The following is a 22,613-nucleotide window of genomic DNA, read 5'->3' on the forward strand; positions in this document are numbered from 1 at the left end:
GCCCTAAGTGTGAAAGCCCCTTAGAGGGGGTGGGGATGTGGGCTCCAGATTGATTAGTTAGCAAAAGAATGGCACTTTTGCAGGCAAGTCACTTACTATCTCTAGGAATTGGGTAACCCTGGGAGCAGCAGTCTCTCCAGGGTCAGCAAGGCAAGACCCCAGATGCCAAAACACCAGGAATACAGAAAATAAAAAGGCATGATTAGAAAGATATGTGACAAAATAAATATACCAAAATGTTAATCAAAGAATCTAGGTGTTGGGTATATGGGTGTTCCTTGTATAATTTTTTCAAGTTCTCAGTATACTTGAATATTTTCATAATGAAAATTGAGAGGAAAATGCTTCTTTAGGTATCTCAGCTCTTACCTAGTCATGACTTCTAAGAGCCTGTTTCTCTACCCTTGTCTTACTTACCTGCCTAGATTCTTGATTTCTCACTTGCTCTGAACATTACTGTCGCCTGTCTTAGTTATGAAATTCAGCTGATTTTCCTTATCAGCCAACTTATTTGATTCTAGGAGTCACACCTGAACTAGCCAAGACCTCTTATTGCACAGTCACTAAATAGGCAGGGCTAGCCCAGGGCATAACGTGAATTAGATGAGTTCCATTTTCAAGTGCCTTATATACTTTCTTCCTCAGACCTCTGCCCAATACATACACATACCTCTGTTATAGATTGACTTGTGTCCTCCCCCAGATTCATATGACGGAGTCTTAACCCCCAGTACTTCAGAAGTGACCTAATTTGTGAAGACAGGAGTTTTATAGAAGTAATCAAGTAGAATGAGGTCATTCAGTTAGGCCCTAATCCAAAATGACTGGTGTCCTTAGAAAAACTGGAAATTTGGACACAAAGAGATACAAAGGGAAGATAATATGGAGAGACATAGGAAGAAGACAGGCACCTATAATCCAAGGAACACCTGAGGATATCAGAAGCTAGAAGAGAGGCCTGGAACGGATGCACCCCCAGCACCTTCTGAAGACTGCACAGTCTTGTCAACACCTTGATTTTAAACTCTGTCTTCCAGAACTGTGAGACTAATATCTTTTTGTTCTAAGCCACCCAGTTTGCGGATATTTTGTTATTGCAGCCCTACAACACTAATACAACTGCTATAGTCTCTCTTCCTCTTTTCCTGGTCACCAGTGCCCTTGTATCCTCTAAGGTACCCCACCTAGACTTACAGTAATGGGCAGTGTCTCAAGTACACATTCATAAAAACTCTAATTTCCAAAGTGTCTGTACCTTGGAAAGTTACCAGGGAAGAACTTAGATCTGATAAGTTAAAGTGAAGCCAAAGAGAATGGACACCATTACAATGTGCCATAACTCTTATGAGGATTGGTCCAGATGCTTGTTAATTCACAGGAATGTCTATAAAGATGCAATCTCATGCAGTTAAGAGGAGGGCAAGGAAAATAATCTTAGGTGTAGGAAACATCTCATAGTTTCTCAAATCACACCAGTTAAATTGCCATGCATTTTTACTCGGAAGTGTCCATGCAGGCTAAGAGACAACTTCTCATTCAGAAAAATGTGCAGGTTAATGCACAGGTCAACAAATAAATGCCTGATTGCCTCCAGGGTGGCACTCAGTGTGTAGAGGTATTCTAATCTGTGGTAAACCGCCCCAAAAAATCCATATTGTCACTGGCCAACCTCTTACCCCCTTTGCTTCTATGCTAACACCGGAAATGCCGAGACCAGAATGGCATGTGTAAAGATGTTTTTCTGGTTCTATTTGCTAAGGGAGGGGGAAAGCCAAGGACTAATCTTGTCTCAGCTTGCAGAGAGCTGAAAAATGTCTGTACAGAGGATTGGGGACACATTTGTCACACGTGGCCAAGAGAAAGCATTTGGCAGAAACAAGAAACAGAAGTGAGAAAATATAGAAATGACTGTTTTCTGTAGGTTAAAACAAATTAGTGAGGACTGATATCCAATTTTGGAGAAAGTACTCACCATTTCCAATAAAAAATTTTTTAAAAAGCAACACCTTAGTTAAAGAAAAAAGATGAATTTTTAATTCACTATAGTGCTTTCAATCAAGGGGTTTGCCCTTTTGGCTATGTGTGTGGGGGGGCAACTTTGAAGGGAGGTCTGAATTATGTAGATATATGCATGGCAGTGGCAGTCTGTTAAAACAGTACACCTCCATAATTCCTCTTATGGAATAAGAGACAGTTCTTGGTTGTCTGGGTGGTCATATTAGATTTAGATATTGGGTTTTATGGGTTCTCAGGACAGATCTGTGAATGCAACATACTATGGTCTTCTAAGAAGAGCAAAAGGAAGACATTTTGAAAGAACATGGCTATATTTAATTAATCTAAGTATGTTCTGTTTCCATCATTGATTCCATTACTTTTTCGACACCTCATCATTTTAATATTATTCAACACTTTAATGTTTTCAAGGAAATAGTTTTGTCATTTCAACAATCTTATTGTTTAATTTTACACTAACATATATTTAACACTATTCTCCTAGTTGAAGATGTAGTGTCAATTCACAATGGAAAGGTAATTTGTTAATCATTTGCATGCATTCTTTTGTCACTCCTGAGATGTGACCATATTCCATCCTAAATGAAGTGCAGAACTCGAGAGCCTGTAATCCAATGAGGTCACCAGAGTGATCAATCAGAGGTCAGTTGGCACTTATGTCCTCTTCCCCTAGAGATCAGAATGATGGTTTCTCTCTTCCTTGCATCCTTCCTCCTTCTCTCATTTCAATTTGTGCCTGGCATGGGCATATGTGATCATTAAGATACAAAGTCTCTGCTTTATAATCACTTATTGTTAGAGCTTCCAACCCACTCCCAGGATTCAGTTAAAAGAATTCAGTCTGCTTCCCCAACTCCATACTTCCCAATCCTACACTACCTTCAGTGTCCTTTCAAGTTGAGCAAAAAGCTAAAAGTTTTTCTTCCCCACCTAGGTCCCCCTTGGATGGTCACTAGTTGTATTACTTTGTACTATCATCTACTCTGTGTCTTGCTTTGCAGTTTTTAATCTTGTCTCCCATACTGGACAGTGAGCTCCTATGGGACAAGACTCATCTTCATATCCTCCTAATGGCTATTACATTGCTTTCTGCATAGTAGGTGCTTAAAGAATACCTACTGAATGACAGGGTCCATCCAAAAATTAAGTATTGAAAAGCAACATATAGTTTTTTTGATAGACTACATCTTTTGTCCAACAAGTTGCTCATTCCTAGAATTCCTTGGATAAAAAGCACCAGGTGAAAAAGGCCTCTTACTATTGGTGTGTAGTAATTTCAATGCCAACAAAAGTCTAGCACTTTGGATTCACTTCTGGAATTGGGTCAATTATGAAGCTCTTGAGCTCCTGAGCAGGAATGGAGGGATGTAGAATTCAAACTTGGAGTGTTCAGGTTAGTGTAAATATATTCTTCTAAAAATAAATACTTAACTAAGTGTCATTTCCTGACACAATGATGAGAAAAATATTTGATTGTAAGAAATTCTTCAAAGTCACTCACTCCTAATAGAATTCTAGTTATCCCTTTATTCTTCAGAGAACAATGTTTCAGTTAATAGATCAAACTTAGCATTATGCTTTATCAGTTAAACCTTAAGCTCTTTTCATTAAAGACAAATTTGCACAATATTATCCTGCTGCTAAAGATTTTGCTAATCCAGGAACGGGAAGCACATTGTATTCTGTTGCATAGTTAACTCTGGTGAACAAGGCTGAAGTTAGTGTTTAAGCCTCATAGACTCTGGAGCCTTGTTGCTTGGATTCATATCCCTCTCTCCAGTCTTCCAGTTTTGTAATCTTCGTAATCTAGTTAGCCTGTCTCAATCTCTTCATGTTTTAAATAGAAATAATTGTCTGTCAACCTGTGCTGAAGTGAGTTTATGTAGCTAAAGCTCTTGGAACACTGCTTGAGCCCAGTAAACACCATGTGAGTTATTGTTTAAGGTAGTCAGTAAGAACTTGAATCCCTTCTCTTTGAATTCAGATGGAACTGAATCTCATTTTAAGGTAGGTCAGTGGCTCTTAGTAAGGCTTCATCCTTTTTCTGGCACCTGAGCAAAGCTACCCCTAAGGCCTGAAAGCTTTTCAGCCAATGGAAGTCTTATCACTGGTATCTTTCCTCACTTCCTTTTAACACTTTCTATGACATCTCTGTTCAAAGTGTTGTGCCCTCCACCACCCCCACCCCCCACCTGGGAACATAAATTTCTATCCAAAGGAAGGAGAACTACAGTGTCACATAACAACTGCAAATCTATGTAACTAACATACCACCTCTCTGGTCTTCCGTGACTCCCATTCACAGCAGAAAAATAAAATTGTAGCTATTTTTTGATTAGTAATACTCACAGGGCTTAAGTGGAATTAGCAGGATCTTTTAATATCCCAACCATCCACTCCATATGTTTGGCAAATAAAAAGAAGCAAATTAATGGTGATATTAACTAACTTTAAAAAGATTAAATAAAGAGGTTTAGAGATAGAAGTAACAGATGGCAACTGAGGTGTCTATCTTAGCTCATAGGCACAGGAGGGAAAAGGGCCCCTGATTTCTTGTGGATGACTACTTTCCAGAGCCTGCCAGTGTTTCTCAATTGCTTGGCATGCTTCTATAAAAGGTCAATTCCTAGGGCTCACCAGTGCAAATAGGATTCCTGCTGTAGCACCTAGCATCTCTATTTATAACATGTTTCCCCCAGGGGATTCTAGTGTCCCCAGCTCTCCCGCTGCTGCCTCATTTCTCAGAGTGATGAATAGAACACAAGAAATTTGGGATAAGAGGAGGTCTTAGAAGTTATCTAGGGTACTTCCCCTTTACACAGAACGAGGAGGTCCATAGAAGTCAAAGGACTGGTCCAGGGTCATTCAGATTGAATACTGTTAGCACTTCTGAATGGTTCCAAGAACTACAGAATTGTGCACTCACAAAACCTGATTGAAGTGCAAATTATTTGTTTTGCTAACACACATAGCATTTCCCAAAATATCGAGAACAATAATGCTGTGTTAACAGACTGCCACTGCCATGCATATATCTACATAATTCAGACCTCCCATGACTAGTATGTCTTGGGAACTTTCTAATTAGCTTTCTTTTCTTTTCTTTTCTTTTCTTTTTTAAATCAACATAATTTTATACTCTCTTTTAGTTTCTGTACGTCAGGATTGCAGGAAGGGCCCAAGTGGATAATTCAGGATCAGGGTCTGTCTTTTTAAAAATATCTTTATTGAAATATAATTCAAAATATAAAATTCAGCCATTTAAAGTACAATTCAATGGTTTTTAGTGTATCCAAAAAATTGTGCAAGAATCACCACAATCTAAGTTTCCAACATTTTCAACATCTTAAAAGGAAATCCTATATCCATTAAGTCACATCCCATTCCTCCCCAACCTATCCCATGCCCCCATGCTTGAGATTCTCTCTCTCTCTCCCTCTGCCCCTTCTCCCCTCAAAAAAATAAATAAATAAACACACCTTTTCAGTTCTCTTGGGTAAATTGTTGGACACTCGTTCATGTCAGGGAATTATTATTGGAAAAACGTACCTATTAAACTTGTTAATTCTCATAGTCTTTTAATGGGTTCCATTGGATTTTCTACACTTATGATCATGTGATTTGCAAATAGAGATAGTTTTACTTCTTCTTTTCCAATGTGGACATCTTTTACTTCTTTTTCCTGCCTAATTGCTTTATATAGAACCTCCAGTACAATGCTCAATGTAAGTGGCAAGACTGGACATCCTTGTCTTTTTCCAAATCTTAGTATGATGCTAGCTGTAGGGTTTTTGTGGAAGCCCATCATCAGGTAGAGGACATTCCCTTCTATTCCAACTTTTTCATTAAAAGATGCTGGTTTTGTAAAATGCCTTTTCTGCATCTATTGAGATGATTGATTTTTGTCCTTCATTCTATTGCTATCATGTATTACACTAATTGATATTCAGATGTTAAACCAACCATACCTAAAATAAATCCCACTTGGTTATGGGGTGTAATTATTTTTATATGCCACTGTATTTGTTTTGCTGGTATTTTGTTAAGGACTTTAATGATTACATTCATAGGGAATATTGATAAGCAGTTTTCTTTTTCTGTAGTATCTTCATCTGTGTTGGTATTAGGCTAAAACTGGCTTCACAGAATTATTTGGGACATATGCCCTCATCTTTCTTTTTTGGAAGTGTATATGAGGGATTAGCATTAATTCTTCTATAAATTTTTGGTAGTACTTACCAGCAAAGCTATCTGGTTCTGAACTTTTCTTTGTGGCAAGTTATTTGATAACTAATGCAATGTCTTCTTATAGATCTATTCAGATTTTCAATTTCTATTTGAGACAGTTTCAGTAAGCTACCTAATTTGTTGGCATATGCTTGTTCATAGTTTCATTTTCATTGTTCTCAAAGTATTTTCTAACTACCCTTGTGATTTCTTTCTTGACCCATTGGTTATTTAGGAGTGTGTTATTTAGTTTCCACGTATTTGTGAATTACCCGAATTTCCTTGCTACTGATTACTAATTTCTAGTTTCATTCCATTTTGGTTGGAGAATATACTTTGCATGCTTTTAATCCTTTTAAGTTTATTGAGCCTTATTTTATGGGTACCGTATAGTCTATCCTAAAAAATGTTCCAAGTGCACTTAAGGAAAAAAAATTCTGTTGTTTGGTAGAATGTTCTATAGACTTATTCACATTAATGATCTGCATGCTTATATTTTGTGTTAGATATGTTTAGATTCATATCTACCATTGCACTTTCTTTTTCTAAATTTCGTATGTTTTTCTATTCCTCTCTTCCTCTTTATTGTTTTTTTTTATATTAAGCGGATATTTTTATAATGTAACATTTTAATTCCTTTTATAATTTTTAAAATTATATTTTTGAGTTATTTTCTTAATGGTTATTCCTCAGATTACAATATACTTCTTAAAATCGACTTCAGACTTTTACTAAATCAATTCTAGTTAATATGGAAATGTGCTGTCATTACTACTATATAGCTTCATGCCCCACCCCTTTTTTGTGCTATTATTTATAGCTATTGTGTTTGCTTGCTAATACCAGTGTCATGGGGCAAACAGCATCTTCTCAATTGTTCTCCACAAAAATCTTCTTTGTTTTGGACAATACCCTTAAGCATGGAATTTCCACATTCTGTTCCAAATAAACTCGGTCCCCTCAAGCAGAGGTGGGGGGAGGCCCTTTGTCCTTCTGGCCTGCCTCTCCCCATGAACAGAATCTCTGAACCACTGTACAGGAGCTGGGAGCAGGGACAGTAGCCTGATTCTCCCAGGATGACACCCAGCAATATGTGCACATGCTGGAAGTGAGGGATGGTAGCCCCTGATCTTCTCAACTTGCCCTTGCCAGTGTGGAACCTCTCTAGGAATGGTTGAAGTAACTGGGGCAGGAGTAAGCAAGGCCAGTATTTTGGGCTTGTCAAGACTATGCTAAAGGTTCTGCCTTTAGGAAAATTTCAAGAGATATTAGATGATTTTTAAAAATAATTTTCACTAACTTAAAGTTGTTTTGCTGGAGAGATTTGCTGAACTCCTCATTCTGGAAGTCCCAATTCCCAATTCGCTTTTTTTTTCTTTTTAAAGATTTACTTATTCATTTGAGAGAGAGAGAGAGAGCACGCACATGAGTGGGGGAGGGGAAGAGAGAGAGGGAGAGAGAGACTCATCAAACAATTTCCCCACTGAGTGCAGAACCCAACTCGGGGCTTGATCCCAGGACTCTGAAATCATGCATGACCTGAGCTGAAATCAAGAGTCTGCTGCTCAACCTACTGAGCCATCCAGGCACCCCCTCCCAATTTGCTTTTAAAGAGGTACCTTTCATAACCTCCGTTGGTCTGGGAAGATTTTCCTATACTCCTCTGACAACATTAACTACAAATCTTATAAAATGACACCATCAAGCAGAGAAAAATTATCTGAACATTAGGAAGAGAGGGAGAACTAGCTAAGGTCTGGGGTAGGCCATTTCCCCTAAGGGCAGGTCAAACATCATGAGGAAGAATCCAGCAGCAAACAAATGAATAACTACCTGGGTACAGAGTATAGGTGAAAAGCACCAGGAGGTAACCCAAATTAAGGTTTAGTATCACAGTAGTCCCAAGAAGTACATGTGTGAAACGATCTAAGAATAAGTAATTTGTAAAAATCCAGAAAAGAAAATATTATGTAGCAGCAGTACCCATAGACACAGGGAGATAGGATTCTATAAGAAAGAAAGAAGGAAAGAGAGAGAGAAAGGAAGGAAGCAAGGAAGGAAGAAGGGAAGGAAGGATAAGATGGGGCACTTTGTGTTGGGAAAAGGCAGAAGTCCAGTTTTTGGAATTGAAGAATGAGGTAAGAACCAGCAAGGTCAGTGTGCTCTGCACCAGAAGTCATTTTGGTTCTCCAGTCTAAGCTTAAATTACTCCCAAAGCAAGGTACAGTGCTTAGTCCCTGGCTGCACATTAGAATCACCTGGGGAGCTTTAAAAACATCCTAATCACAAACCAATTACTTCAGAACTTCTGGAGTAGGGCTCAGGAATGAGTAGTTTTTAAAGTTCCCCAGATCATTTCAATGTATAGCCATTTTAAGAACTACTATGATATGTGGGCAAGTAGGGAGTTGAGCTGCAATCAAAGGAGTGTTAGAATGGGAGGGAGACAAGCAGATTGTATGTTTTTCCTTTTTGAAAATCTCACCAAGTATTGTCTGAACTTCCTGCCCTAGATTAATAAATTTCTATATACGTGCACCAGGCTTTTAAATTGATTGTGCTGTTACCTTACATCTCACACTCTGCTTGTTTTGAATGTTTACTTTTTCCATTAGACTACAAACTATATTGTAATTCTCATTTCAAATAAATGTGACTTTATTATGTACATATTTTATTGACATACTCTACCATATAGCTATCCAGCAAGGATTCCAGAAGAAATTTAGGCATATATTGAAACGGCTATTAGATTGCTGAGGATGGCCTATGCCAACAAATTGGACAAACTAGAAGAAATGGATAAATTTCTAGAAATATACAATCCTCCAAAACTGAATCAGGAAGAAACAGAAAATCTGAACAGACTAATTACTAATAACAAAATTGAATTGGTAGTCAAAAAACTACCAAAAAAAAAAAAACCTCCAGGACTAGACGGATTGACAGGTGAATTTCACCAAACATTTAAAGAAGAGTTAATACTTATTCTCCTCAAACTATTTCAAAAAACAGAAGAGGAAGGAAATCTTCTAAATACATTACATAAGGCCAGCATTATCCTGATACAAAAACCAGACAAAGACACCAGACACACAAAGTCTACAAGCCAATATCCCTGATAAACACAGATTAAAAATCCTCAACAAAATATTAGCAAACCACATTCAACAATACATTAAAAGGATCATTCACTGTGATCAAACGGGATTTATTCCAGGGATGCAAGGGTGGTTCAATATTCGCAAATCATCGTGATACACTACATTAACAAAACATCAGGTAAAAATCACATGATCATCTAAATAGATGAAGAAAAACATTTGAGAAAATTCAACATCCATTCATGATAAAAACTCTCAACAAACCTGAGCTAGAGGGAACAGATTTCAACATAATAAAGTCCATATTTGAAACCCACAGCATCATATTCAATGGTGAAAAACTGAGCCTTTCCTCTAATATAAGGAACAAGACAAGGATGTCCACTCTCACCACTTTTATTCATTATAGTACTGGAAGTCCTAGCTACAGAAATCAGATGAGGGGAAAAAAAAAAAGGCATCCATATTAGTAAGAAAGAAGTTAAACTGTCAGTTTGCAGATGACATGATACTATACATAGAAAATCCTAAAAACTCTACATAAAACCTATGAGAATTAATAAATGACTTCAGTAATGTTGCAGGATACAAAATTAATATGCAGAAGTTGGTTGCATTTCTGTACACTAATAACAAAGTAGCAGAAAGAGAAATTAAGAAAACAATTCAATTTACAGTTGCACCAAAAATAATGATACCTAGGAATAAACTTAGCTAAAAAAAAATAAAGCGTTTGTACTCTGAAAACTATAAAACACTGATGAAAGAAATTGAAGACAACATACATAGGTTGGAAAGATGTACTATGCTCATGGATTGGAAGAATTAATATTGCTAAAATGTCCACATCCAAAGCAATCTACAGATTTAATGCAATCCCTATCAAAGTACCAATAGCATATTTCACAAAATTAGAACAAATAATACTAAAATTTGTTTGGAACCACAGAAGACCATGAATACCAAAGCAATCTTGAGAAAGAAGAACAATGCTAGAGGTAACACAATTTCAGATTTAAGATACACTATAAAGTTGTAGTAATCAAAACAGTATGGTACTGGCACAAAAATAGACACATAGATCATTACGCAGAATAGAAACCCCAGAAATAGGGGCGCCTGGGTGGCTCAGTCGTTAAGCGTGTGCCTTTGGCTCAGGGCATGATCCCGGCATTCTGGGATCGAGCCCGACATCAGGCTCCTCTGCTGGGAACCTGCTTCTTCCTCTCCCACTCCCCCTGCTTGTGTTCCCTCTCTCGCTGGCTGTCTCTCTCTGTGCCAAATAAATAAATAAAATCTTAAAAAAAAAAAAAAAGAAACCCCAGAAATAAACCCATGATAATACGGTCATATAATAGACAATAAACGAGTCTAGAATATACAACGCAAAAGAACAGTCTCTTCAGTAAATGTTGCTGAGTAAACTAAACAGCTTTATGCAAAAGAATGAAACCGAAGCACTTTCTTACACCACAAACAAAAATAAATTCAAAATGGATTAAACATCTACACATGAGACTTGAAACCATAAAACTCCTAGAAGAAAACTTAGGCAGTAATTTCTTTGATATTGGCCTTAGGAACATTTTCCTAGATATGTCTCCTTAGGCAACGGAAACAAAAGCAAAAATAAACTATCAAGACTACACAAGACAAAAAGCTTGTGCGTTTGAAGGAAACCATCAACAAAACAAAAAGTCAACCTCCTGAATGGGAGTTGATATTTGCAAATAATATATCCAATAAGGGGGGCGCCTGGGTGGCTCAGTCATTAAGCGTCTGCCTTCGGCCCAGGGCGTGATTCCAGGGTCCTAGGATCGACCCCCACATCGGGCTCCCTACTCCGCTGAGTCTGCTTCTTCCTTTCCCACTGCCCCTGCTTGTGTTCCCTCTCTCGCTGGCTGTCTCTCTGTCAAATAAATAAATAAAATCTTAAAAAATATAAATATATATTTATATATAAATATATATTTATATATAAATATATATTTATATATAAATATATATTTATATAAATTTATATAAATATATATTTATATATAAATATATATTTATATATAAATATATAAATTTATATATAAATAAATATTTATATATAAATATATAAAAAATTTATATTATATATAAATATAAATATATATATATATCTCCAATAAGGGGTTAATAACCAAAATACATACAGGGCTTACACAACTCAACACCAAACACACACACACACACACACACACACACACACAAACCAACCACAATTAAAAATAGGCAGATGACCTAAATAGACATTTTCCAAAGAAGACATAAAATGGCAAAGAGATACATGAAAAGATACTCAATATCACTAATCATCAGGAAAATGCAAATATCACCTTACACCTATCAGAATGGCTAGAATAAAAAAGACAAGAAATAAGTGTTGGTGAGGATGTGGAGAAAAAGGAACCCTTCAGGAAATAGTGGTGGGAATGTAAATTGGTGCAGCCACTGTGGAGGTTCCTCAGTATGGAGTTTCCTCAAAAAATTAAAAATAGAAATACTACATGATCCAATATTCCACTACTGGGTGTTTATCCAAAGAAAATGAAAACACTAATTAGAAAAGATATATGCAACCTTATGCTTACTGCAATATTATTTACAATAACTGAGACATGGAAGCAACACAAGTGTCCACTGATAAAATAATGGATAAAGAATATGTGCTATATATACAATGGAATATTATTCAACCATAAAAAAGAAAGAGATCTTACCATTTGTGACAACAGGGATGGACCTAGAGGGTATTATGCTAAGTGAAATAAGTCAGACAGAGAAAGCAAAACACTGTATGATTTCACATATATGTGGAATCTAAAAACAAAACAAACAAAAAGCAGAAATAGATCCATAAATATAGAGAATGAACTGATGGTTGCCAGAAGGGAAGGGAGAGAACGGATTGGAAAAATGGGTGAAGGGAAATGGGAGATACAGACTTCCAGCTCTGGAATAAATAAGTCATGGGAATAAAAAAGCACAGCAAAGGGAATATTGTCAATGACGTAGTAATAGTGTTGTATGGTGACAGATGTAGCTAAACTTGTGGTGAGCACAGCATAATGTATAAACTTGTCAAATTCATATGTTGTACACCTGAAACTAACGTAATATGGTGTGTCAACCATACTTCAATAAAAAAATTTGGTGAGGATGGTCTAAATGAAGTCTGCTTAAGGGGAATAAGAGCTTCCATTAGTGTTGCCTCATTCTCTGCCACGCACTGCCAGTTTGCACCACTGCTTCTCCATCGCACCACTACTTCCTGGTCAGTACCTAACTCTCTGTGATGGTTAATTTATGTGTCAACTTGATTGAGCTAAAGGATACACAAAGAACAGGTAAAACATTATTTCTGGATGTGTCTCTGAGGGTGTACATGGAAGAGATTTGCATTTGAATTGGTAGACTGAGTAAAGAGCATCCACTGACACCAAAGTGGGGCATGATCCAATCCACTGAGAGCTCCAATAGAACAGAAAGGCAGAGGAAGGGCAAATTCATGCTCCCTCTATTTGAGCTGGGTATCCATCCTCTATTGCCCTTGGACACCTGAGTTCCTGGTTCTTGGGGCTTCAGACCCAGACTATAAGTATACCATTGGCTTTCCTGGTTCTGCTTGAACAGGCAAATTGCAGTTACAAATACAAGATAAGGAGAACACTTGAACACACAGAAGGGAGAAACGTGCCTAGTGTCGGTTCTGCAGCGGTGGCCAGAGTCCAGTCCACCGGTGGTCCGTTGCCTATCGGGAACGTGAGATGGGGCAGAACCAGCCTCGGTCCATTCTGCATGGTCACGATAGGGTCCCTGTGATTCGCTCTGTCTCGGGTCATCCCGCATCCCGTAGCGTTTGTGCTTGTACTTGTGCTTACACAGCTGCCCAGAAGACAGGCTGGGGGCTGCTGTCGCTGTTCACGGACCCCTTGGAGGGACCCTGGCCTTCCCTTGGGTCCGTGTGGGCACTCTGGCTTGCTCCGGGCTGCCTGGGGTCTCACCAGCAGGTGTGCGTGCGGGCGGGCCAGTCACCCTAGAGCCTCAGCCCCTGGAGCCCCCGTCTACATGTGCTTTCACCCCCTCAGCCTGCAAGGGTCAGATTTGCCATCCAAACGACGACCTCTACTGTTTTCTTTTGTATTTTGATAAACACTGAAGAAGCTGGAGCTGTTAAACTTTATCTTGGGGAGGGGTGCCTGGGTGGCACAGCGGTTAAGCGTCTGCCTTAGGCTCAGGGCATGATCCTGGAGTTGTGGGATCGAGCCCCACATCAGGCTCCTCCGCTATGAGCCTGCTTCTTCCTCTCCCACTCCCCCTGCTTGTGTTCCCTCTCTCGCTGGCTGTCTCTATCTCTGTCAAATAAATAAATAAAATCTTTAAAAAAATAATAAAAAAAAAACTTTATCTTGGGGAAATCCTCAGAACTGGTTTATTTGGTGTCGTGGAACCTCTTACTGCTTTCAATACACGATTAGTAATCAACTGTTTTGTATACGTGTTTTCAGTTTTCATTTCGACAAACAAACCCTGTAATTATAGCTACTAGAATAAAATCTCTTAACTATTAAAAAAAAAAGAAAAAAAAAAGAAAACCAGCAAATCATGAAAGAGCAGAAGAGAAGATCAGAAAAAAATGACAAAAACTATCACAAAACAAATGACAAAATGGCAATAAATACATTTCTATCAATAATTACTTTGAATGTGAGTGGACTAAATGATCCAATCAAAAGACACAGGGTGACAGAGTGGATTAAAAAAAAAAACAAGACCCATCTAAATACTGCCTACAAGAGACTCATTTCAGACCCATAGACACTTGCAGATTGAAAGCGAAGGGCTAGAGAAACATTTATTATGCAAATGCACGTCAAAAGAAAGCCAGGGTAGCAATACTTACATTGGACAAAATAGACTTAAAAAAAAAGACTGTAACAAGAGACAAAGAAGGACACTATATAAATAAAAACAATCCAATAGGAGGATATACGAACTATAAATATTTATGCAGCTGAATACATAAAACAGTTAATAACAAAGAAAGGAAATAATTGATAATAATATAGTAATAGTAGAGACTTTAACACCCACTTACATCATTGGACAGATAATCCAAACAGAAAATTAACAAGGAGGGACACCTGGATGGCTCAGTCGTTAAGCGTCTGCCTTCGGCTCAGGGCATGATCCCAGGGTCCTGGAATCGAGCCCTGCATCAGGCTCCCTGCTCTGCTGGGAGCCTGCTTCTTCCTCTCCCACTCCCCCTGCTTGTGTTGCCTCTCTCGCTGGCTGTCTCTCTCTCTCTGTCAAATAAATAAATAAAATCTTAAAAAAAAAAAAAAAAGAAAATTAACAAGGAAACAGTGGCTCTGAAAGACACCCTGGACCAAGTGGATTTAACAGATATATATTCAGAACATTCCATCCAAATACAGCATAATATACATTCTTTTCAAGTGCACGTGGAACACTCTCCAGAATACATCACATATTAGGTCACAGAACATATCTCAACAAATTTCAAAAGATCAATGTCATACCATGCATCTTTTCTCATCACAATGCTATGAAACTAGAAATGAACCACAAGAAAAAATCTGAAAAGATCACAAATACATGGAGGTTAAATAGCATGCTACTAAACAATGAATAAGTCAACCAAGAAATCAAAGAAATAAAAAAATACATGGAAACAAATGAAAATAAAAATACAATGGTTCAAAACATTTGGGACATAGCAAAAGCAGTTCTAAGAGGGAATTTTATAGCAATACAGGCCTACCTCAAGAAGAAAGAAAAATCTCAAATAAACAACCTAACCTTATACTTTAAAGAGCTAGAAAAAGAGCAACAGACAAAACCCAAAAATGGCAGAAGGAAAGAAATAATGAAGATTAGGGCAGAAATAAATGATATAGAAACTAAAAAAACAATAAAGCAGATCAATGAAACCAGGAGCTGGTTCTTTAAAAAGATAACAAAATTGATCTAGCTGACACATTAAAAAAAAGAGAGAGAGAGAAAGGTCTCAAACAAAATCACAAATGAAAGAGGAGAAATAACAACCAACATCACAGAAATACAAACAATTGTAAGAGAACATCATGAAAAACTATATGCCAACAAATCAGACAACCTAAAAAACATAGTTAAATTCCTAGAAACATATAGCCTACCGAAACTGAAGCAGGAAGAAATAGGAAATTGGAATAGGCTGATTACCAGCAAGGAGATTGAATCAGTAATCAAAAAACTCCCAAATGGGTAGATGGCTTCACAGGCAAATTCTACGAAATAGTTAAAGAAGAGTTAATACCTATTCTCAAACTATTCCAAAAAATACAAGAGGAAGGAAAACTTCCAAACTCATTCTATGAGGTATCGCCCTGATACAAAAACCAGATAAAGTCACCACAAAAAAGAGAACTATAGGCAAATACCTGTGATGAACATAGATGCAAAAATCCACAACAAAATACTAGTAAACTGAATCCAACAACACATTAAAAAAATCATTCACCATGATCAAGTGGGATTTATTCCTGGGATGCAAGTGTGGTTTATTATTCACAAATCAATCAACATGATATATCACATCAGAAAGCGAAAGGATAAAAAACATATAATCATTTCAATAGATGCAGAAAAAGCATTTGACAAAGCACAACTTCCATTTGATAAAAGCCCTCAACAAAGTAGGTTTAGAGGGAACATACCTCAACATAATAAAGGTCATAGATGAAAAACCCACAGCCAACATCATACTGAATGGTGAGAAACTGAGAGCTTTTTCCCTAAGGACAGGGACAAGACAAGGATGCCCACTCTCACCACCTTTATTCAACAGATTACTGGAAGTCCTAGCTGTAGCAATTAGACAACATAAAGAAATAAAATACATCTAAATTGGTAAGGAAGAAGTAAAACTTTCACTATTTGCAGATGACATGATAGTCTATATAGAAAACCCTAAAGACTCCACCAAAAAACTACTGGAACTGATGAATGAATTCAGTAAAGTCTCAGGATACAAAATCAACGTGCAGGAATGTTTCATTTCTATGCACTAATAATGGAACAGCAGAAAGAGGAATTAAGAAAACAATCCCATTTACAGTTGCACCAAAAATCATAAAGTATCCAGGAATAAACCTCACTAAAGAGGTGAAAAACCTGTACTCTGAAAACCATAAAACATTGATGAAAGAAATTGAAGACAACATAAAGAAATGGAAAGACATTCCATGCCCATGGACTGGAATAACAAATATTGCTAAAATGTCCATACTACCCAAAGCAATCTATGGATTTAATGCGATCCTTATCAAAATATCAACAACATCTTTCACAGAACTAGAACAAACAATCCTAAAATTTGTATGGAACCACAAAAGACCTTGAATAGCCAAAGCAATCTTGAAAAGGAAAAACAAAGTTGGAGGCATCACAATTTCCAGAATTCAAGTTATATTACAACCTGTAGTATGGTATTGGCACAAAAATAGACACATAGATAAATAGAACAGAAAATCCAAAAATAAACCCATAATTATATGGTCAATTAATCTTCAATAAAACAGGAAAGAATATGCAATGGGAAAAAGACAGTCTCCTGAACAAGCGGTGTTGGGAAAACTGGACAGTTAGATGCAAAAGAATGAAACTGGACCACTTTCTTGCACCACACACAGAAATCAACTCAAAATGAATTGAGGACCTGAATGTGAGACCTAAAACCATAAAATTCCTAGAAAAGAGCACAGGCAGTAAAGTCTCTGACATTGGCCATAGCAACATTTTTCTAGATATGTCTCCTGAGGCAAGGGAAATAAAAGCAAAAATAAACTATTAGGACTATATAAAAATAAAAAGTTTCTGCACAGTGAAGGAAACAACAAAATAAAAGGCAACCCACTGAATGGGAGAAGATATTTGCAAATGACATATCCAATAAAGGGTTAGTAACCAAAATATATAAAGAATTGATACAATTCAATACCCAAAACACAAATAATCCAATAAAAAAAAATGGACAGAAGACACGAACAGGCATTTCTCCAAAGAAGACATCCAGATGGTCAACTGACATATGAAAAGATGCTCATGCAACATTACTCATCATTAGGGAAAGGCAAATTAAAACAACAATGAGATATCACTTCACACCTGTCATAACGGGCAAAATAAAAAACTCAAGATTAACAACAAGTGTTGGTGAGGATGTAGAGAAAAAGGAACTCTCATGTGCGCTATTAGTGGGAGTGCAAACTGGTGTAGCCACTGTGGAAAATAGTATGAAGTTTCCTCAAAAAGTTAAAAATAGAACTACCCTACGGTCCAGTAATCACACTACTGGGTATTTACCCAAAAAATACAAAAACACTAATTCAAAGGGATATATACACTCCAATGTTTATAGCAGCATTATTTATAATAGTCAAATTATGAAAGCACTTAAGTGTCCACTGATAGATGAATGGATAAAGAAGAAATGGAATATATATAATGGAATATTATTCAGCCATAAAAAGAATGAAATCTTGCCATTTGCAACAACATGGGTGGAGCTAGAGAGTATGTTAAGCGAAATAAGTCAGAGAAAGACAAATACCATTTGATTTCACTCATATGTGGAATTTAAGAAAATAAACAATCAAGCAAAGGGTTAAAAAAGAGAGGGGAAGAGAAACCAAGAAACAGACTCTTAACTATAGAGACCAAATGGATGGTTACCAGGGGGTAGGTGGGTGGAGGAGTGGGTGAAATAGGAAATGGGGATTAAGGAGTTGCCCTTGATGTGATGAGCACTGGGTGATGTATGGGATTGTTGAATCACTATATTGTACACCTAAAACTAATATAACACTGTATGTTAACTATATCGGAATTAAAAAGAAGTTTTAAAAAAGAAAATAATCTGTTAGGTGTTAATCAGGCAATATAGGAATGTTTAGTCACCCATCAACTATTCTTCTAATGGTATTAACAAATAATTTTACTCATCATCATCAAACCTGGTCTATAAAATGGGCTTAGATAAGATCATCTTAAAGATCACTTTAAGGTTGAATGTTATTTTATTCTCTTAGTCTAAAATGTTGACTTTGTATCAAGCCATACCTTTTCCCAGTTTTATTGAGAAATAATTGACATATACAGACTGCTGTGTAAGTTTAAGGTATACAGCATGATAGTTTGATTTACATATATTGTGAAATGATTAATATCCATCATCTCATATAGATACAATAAAAAGAAAAGTTAAAAAACACTCCTTATGATGAGACCTCTTAGGAGTAACTCTCCTAACTTCCCTCTATATCATACAGCAGTGTGAACTGTAGTCATCATATTGTACATTACATCCCTAGTACTGATTTATCTTATAACTGGATGTCTGTGCCTTTTGACCCCTTCCTCCAATCCCCCAAACCACAAATTTGTCTCTTTGTCTATGAGTTTTTTTGTTTTTGGTTTGTTTTGATTCTACATATAAATGGGATTATACAGTATCTGTCTTCTTCTGTCTGACATTTTATTCAGCATACTGCCTTCAAGGTCCACCCATGTTGCTGCAAATGGAAGGATTTTCTCATTTTTTTATTACTGAATAGTATTCCACTGTTTATATATACCACGGCTTCTTTATCTATTCATGTTCAGTGGACACTTAGGTTGTTTCCATGTCTTGGTTATTATAAATAATGCTGCTGTAAACATCAGGGTACAGATACCTTTTCTAGTTACTGTTTTTATTTTCCTTTGAATGTATTCCCAGAAGTGGGATTTCTGGATTACTTAGCAGTTCTATTTTTAATTTTTTGAGGCACTTTCATACTGTTTTCTATACTGGCTACACCAATTTACAAAAAAGTGCACAAGGGTTCTCTTTTTTCCACATTTATGCCAGCATTTGTTATCACTTGTTTTTTGATGATGGCCATTGTAATAGTAAAGCCATATCTTCTTTCCTTCTGCAGTAATGAAACAAGACTGTTCCTTCAAATGACTATTCAGACCACTTCAAATGACCACTCAGTCAGAGAGTTTCATATTTTAAGGTCATGGCACTAAACACTTGTGGCACCAAGTCCAATCTCTGGAGAAATGTGAAAAGTTGCCTCTTTCAAATGTCAGCATTATGACCGATAGAGATTTTGTCAGGATTTTCCTGGAGTCTTAGGAATGTTTTGAAGGAAGAGGAATGGAGAAGACTATGGGAGATAAAATAACCATTCTAAGAATCTAGAGGCCCAGACCTAGAGCAAAGAAAACAGACCTAGTCTTTGCAGAATTAAGAGCAACTGATGGAATTTAAGGGTAGGCAGATATCAGGTCAATGTAAAGAAGCTCTCTCTAAAATCCAAGCTGTCCAGATTGAAAGAGGCTGCTGCCTGTGAGTCAGACAGTTTCCACACCTGGAAGGATCCCAACAGAGGCTAGTGAGCTATCATTTGGAAACGCTGTAAACAAGATTCCTGCATTTAGTCAAAAGTGGGACTAAACAATATCTAAGCCTCTTTCCATACAAAAAGACCTGGGAATCATCTTCGTCTTCTTCCACATTATTAAGCTCTACCTGCCATTTCACTTCCTCAACATCTCTCATATTTCCATTTTTAGCTCTGCTACCACTAGGGCTGAAATCTCCTACTAAACCTTTACATGAATTCCATGCTCAAGGCAAACTTTACTAGAGTCAGTGCTCATGCCTCCCTCTTTGTTGTGAATTCCATTATTTCTCATCATTCAGCTCAAAATCTCTTCCCCAGGGAAGACTTTTCTGCCCCAGCCTAGCGGAGCCCTTGACTACCTCCATTTAACAAAACAGTAGTTTACACATACTTCCATTTTGCACTTATCACTTTATATTACAATTTTATGTTTATACATCTGGCTCCCCTACTAAATGATAACCTCCCCCAGGGCAAAGATCATGCCTTATCTTTGTATTACCAGCACTTAGAAGAGTATTTCCCATAGAAGTTGCTCAACAAATATTTAGTGAGTAAATAAATCAATGAATTAGTCATTGGGATTCCATATTTCTGTTAAGAGTTCTTATATTCATATGACACCTTTAAGAATGAAAATGGGATGTTTGGTAACTAAGGCCAGTATTTTTATATCTAAAATAGTACCTCTCAGCTTTAACGTTTTTATGTACCTCATCTTTTCCTCTGAAGGAGTGAGCTTTGCTACAAATGACTAAAGGGAAGTATCAACTGCAACAATGAAGAGAAAAGTTAAAAGTTCTTGCCATGAGCTTTTGGCTCTGAAAACACCCCACCTGAAGGGCTAATCAACATCGATAAGGAAAAGGAGAAATCAGGAGGTATAAAGGAAGAAAGGAAAAGGAAAGGAAAGGAAGAAAAAAGGGAAAGCAGTGAAGAACATACATGGGCAGGAAAATGTAAACATCAGAGGACAGAGTGAGTGAACTACAATTTTGGATTACATATATCAGTGCCATTTGTAACACTCGGATTGGAAAGTGATGCTTGGAAGATCCTGGAAGTTCTCAATCTGCGGTCAAAAATAGAGCAGAAAGCGGTACACCACCACTTCTGGGAAGGTTTATGAAGGCGATGAGCCAAATGAAGATGAGCCTAGAGATGTGTGCTAAAGAAAAATGTTCAAAGGCACCAGGGTCCTGGGATCAAGCCCCACATTGGACTCCCTGCTGGGAGCCTGCTTCTCCCTCTTCGTCTGCTGCTCCCCCTGCTTGAGCTCTCCCTCTCTCTGTCAAATAAATAAATAAAATCTTAAAAAAAAAAAAAAGGATGTTCAAACTCCTGATGTGAGGTCTTTCCTCCCTGTGGCATACGCAGAATTCCTTTCTCCCTGTACCATAAGAGGTGATTGTTGGCTCTCTTGGCTAGGACCAGCCTGAGGGAAATTTGGGAAGTAAACAAAATTTAACATTTATCTATTCTGTTTTTACAGCGACTCCTTCCTTTTTATAACCCCTGCCATTATCTCCAGTTTTCTTCAATTTCCCCCATTGCCTCTTAATTTCACATGCTTACCCAGCCCTCTCCCCCATCTGAGACACCCCATCAGGGCATCCTAGTTATTGCATTCTCAGGGTTTATTCTCCCTTAACCCTCCATGGTGGCCATGGCACCATGTCCATTCTCTCTGGCAAAACCACATGACTGGTCTGAGCTAAATTGTTAATGACTGACAATTGACTGACTTTGATTCCCAATGTGTTACTCTTCCCACACATGCATTGTGCTGGAGATTTTTAGTGGCTTAATCAAAAGGTAGGGTAAATATTAAATGCTAAATAAAGGAAACCATTTAAAACGTTAAAGCACACTATGCCTTAAAATGAAGGTCTCATCCTTAAGGAGCTTGAGATCCTTAAGAAATAGATTTCACTGAAATAAACAGGACACACAGTACCTCAGACTTTCATTTCATGCTAGTGATTTTTGATAGCAGCTGTTGTTAATAAGGGAGGAGTATATTTGTCAAAGCAGCTAATCATCTTGTACTTAAAAAAAAAAAAAACAAACCAGAATGTAACAGAAATTTGGAAATCTGCCCAGTATGCTTTTTGAGAAATGGATGGCAATGGTTGACATCTCTTTTTTGTGCCTCTTTCTGACACTGCCGCACAGGGGCACACCCTGCCCATTCTCAGGGTGAATCTGAAGACAGTGTTGTCTAATACTTTAATGACACAGAAATGTGTTGTCTCCAAACTACACTGAAGAAGAATCAAATGAGGCAACCATAAATTATTAACAGCTGCTCTTATCAACCTGTTCTTCAAGAATACTGGTTGCTTTTATTTGTGCCTAAAAATTCTTTCCTCTGTGTTAAGAGCAAAAAAAAAAAAAAAAAAAAAGGAAAGAAAGAGGAAAAGAGAAAGAAAAGGAGGGAGAAAATGAGGGAAGGAATGTCCCAGCTCTTTACTGATGAACAGTTCTATGTCTTTGATCAAAGATGTCAACATTTTTTTTTAAGATTTTATTTATTTGAGAGAGAGAATGAGTGAGACAAAGCACACAGAAGCAGGGGCAGAGGGAGAGAGAGAAGCAGACTTCTCTGCTGAGCAGGAAGCCCAACTCTGGGACTCAATCCCAGGACCCTGGGATCATGACCTGAGTGAAGGCAGATGCTTAACTGACTGAGCCACCCAGGTGCCCCAAGCTGTCAACATTTTGAAATGAAAGCTTCTTGGAATATTTATTTTTCTTCCCAAGATTTAGCTAACAAGGGCCT

At 37.4% G+C, this 22,613-nt stretch overlaps 1 long non-coding RNA gene across 3 annotated transcripts in view; it reads right to left on the bottom strand.

The window, feature by feature from the left end:
* LOC148110784 (uncharacterized) overlaps positions 1-22,613 on the bottom strand; it is a 181,688-nt gene that overhangs the window by 124,760 nt on the left and 34,315 nt on the right. The gene's annotated exons all lie outside the window — the stretch shown is intronic.

This window comes from Ursus americanus, chromosome 1 (genome assembly GCF_024610735.1).
Source record: "Ursus americanus isolate L20-20 chromosome 1, mUrsAme1.1.p, whole genome shotgun sequence".
NCBI classification, from domain to species: domain Eukaryota; kingdom Metazoa; phylum Chordata; class Mammalia; order Carnivora; family Ursidae; genus Ursus; species Ursus americanus.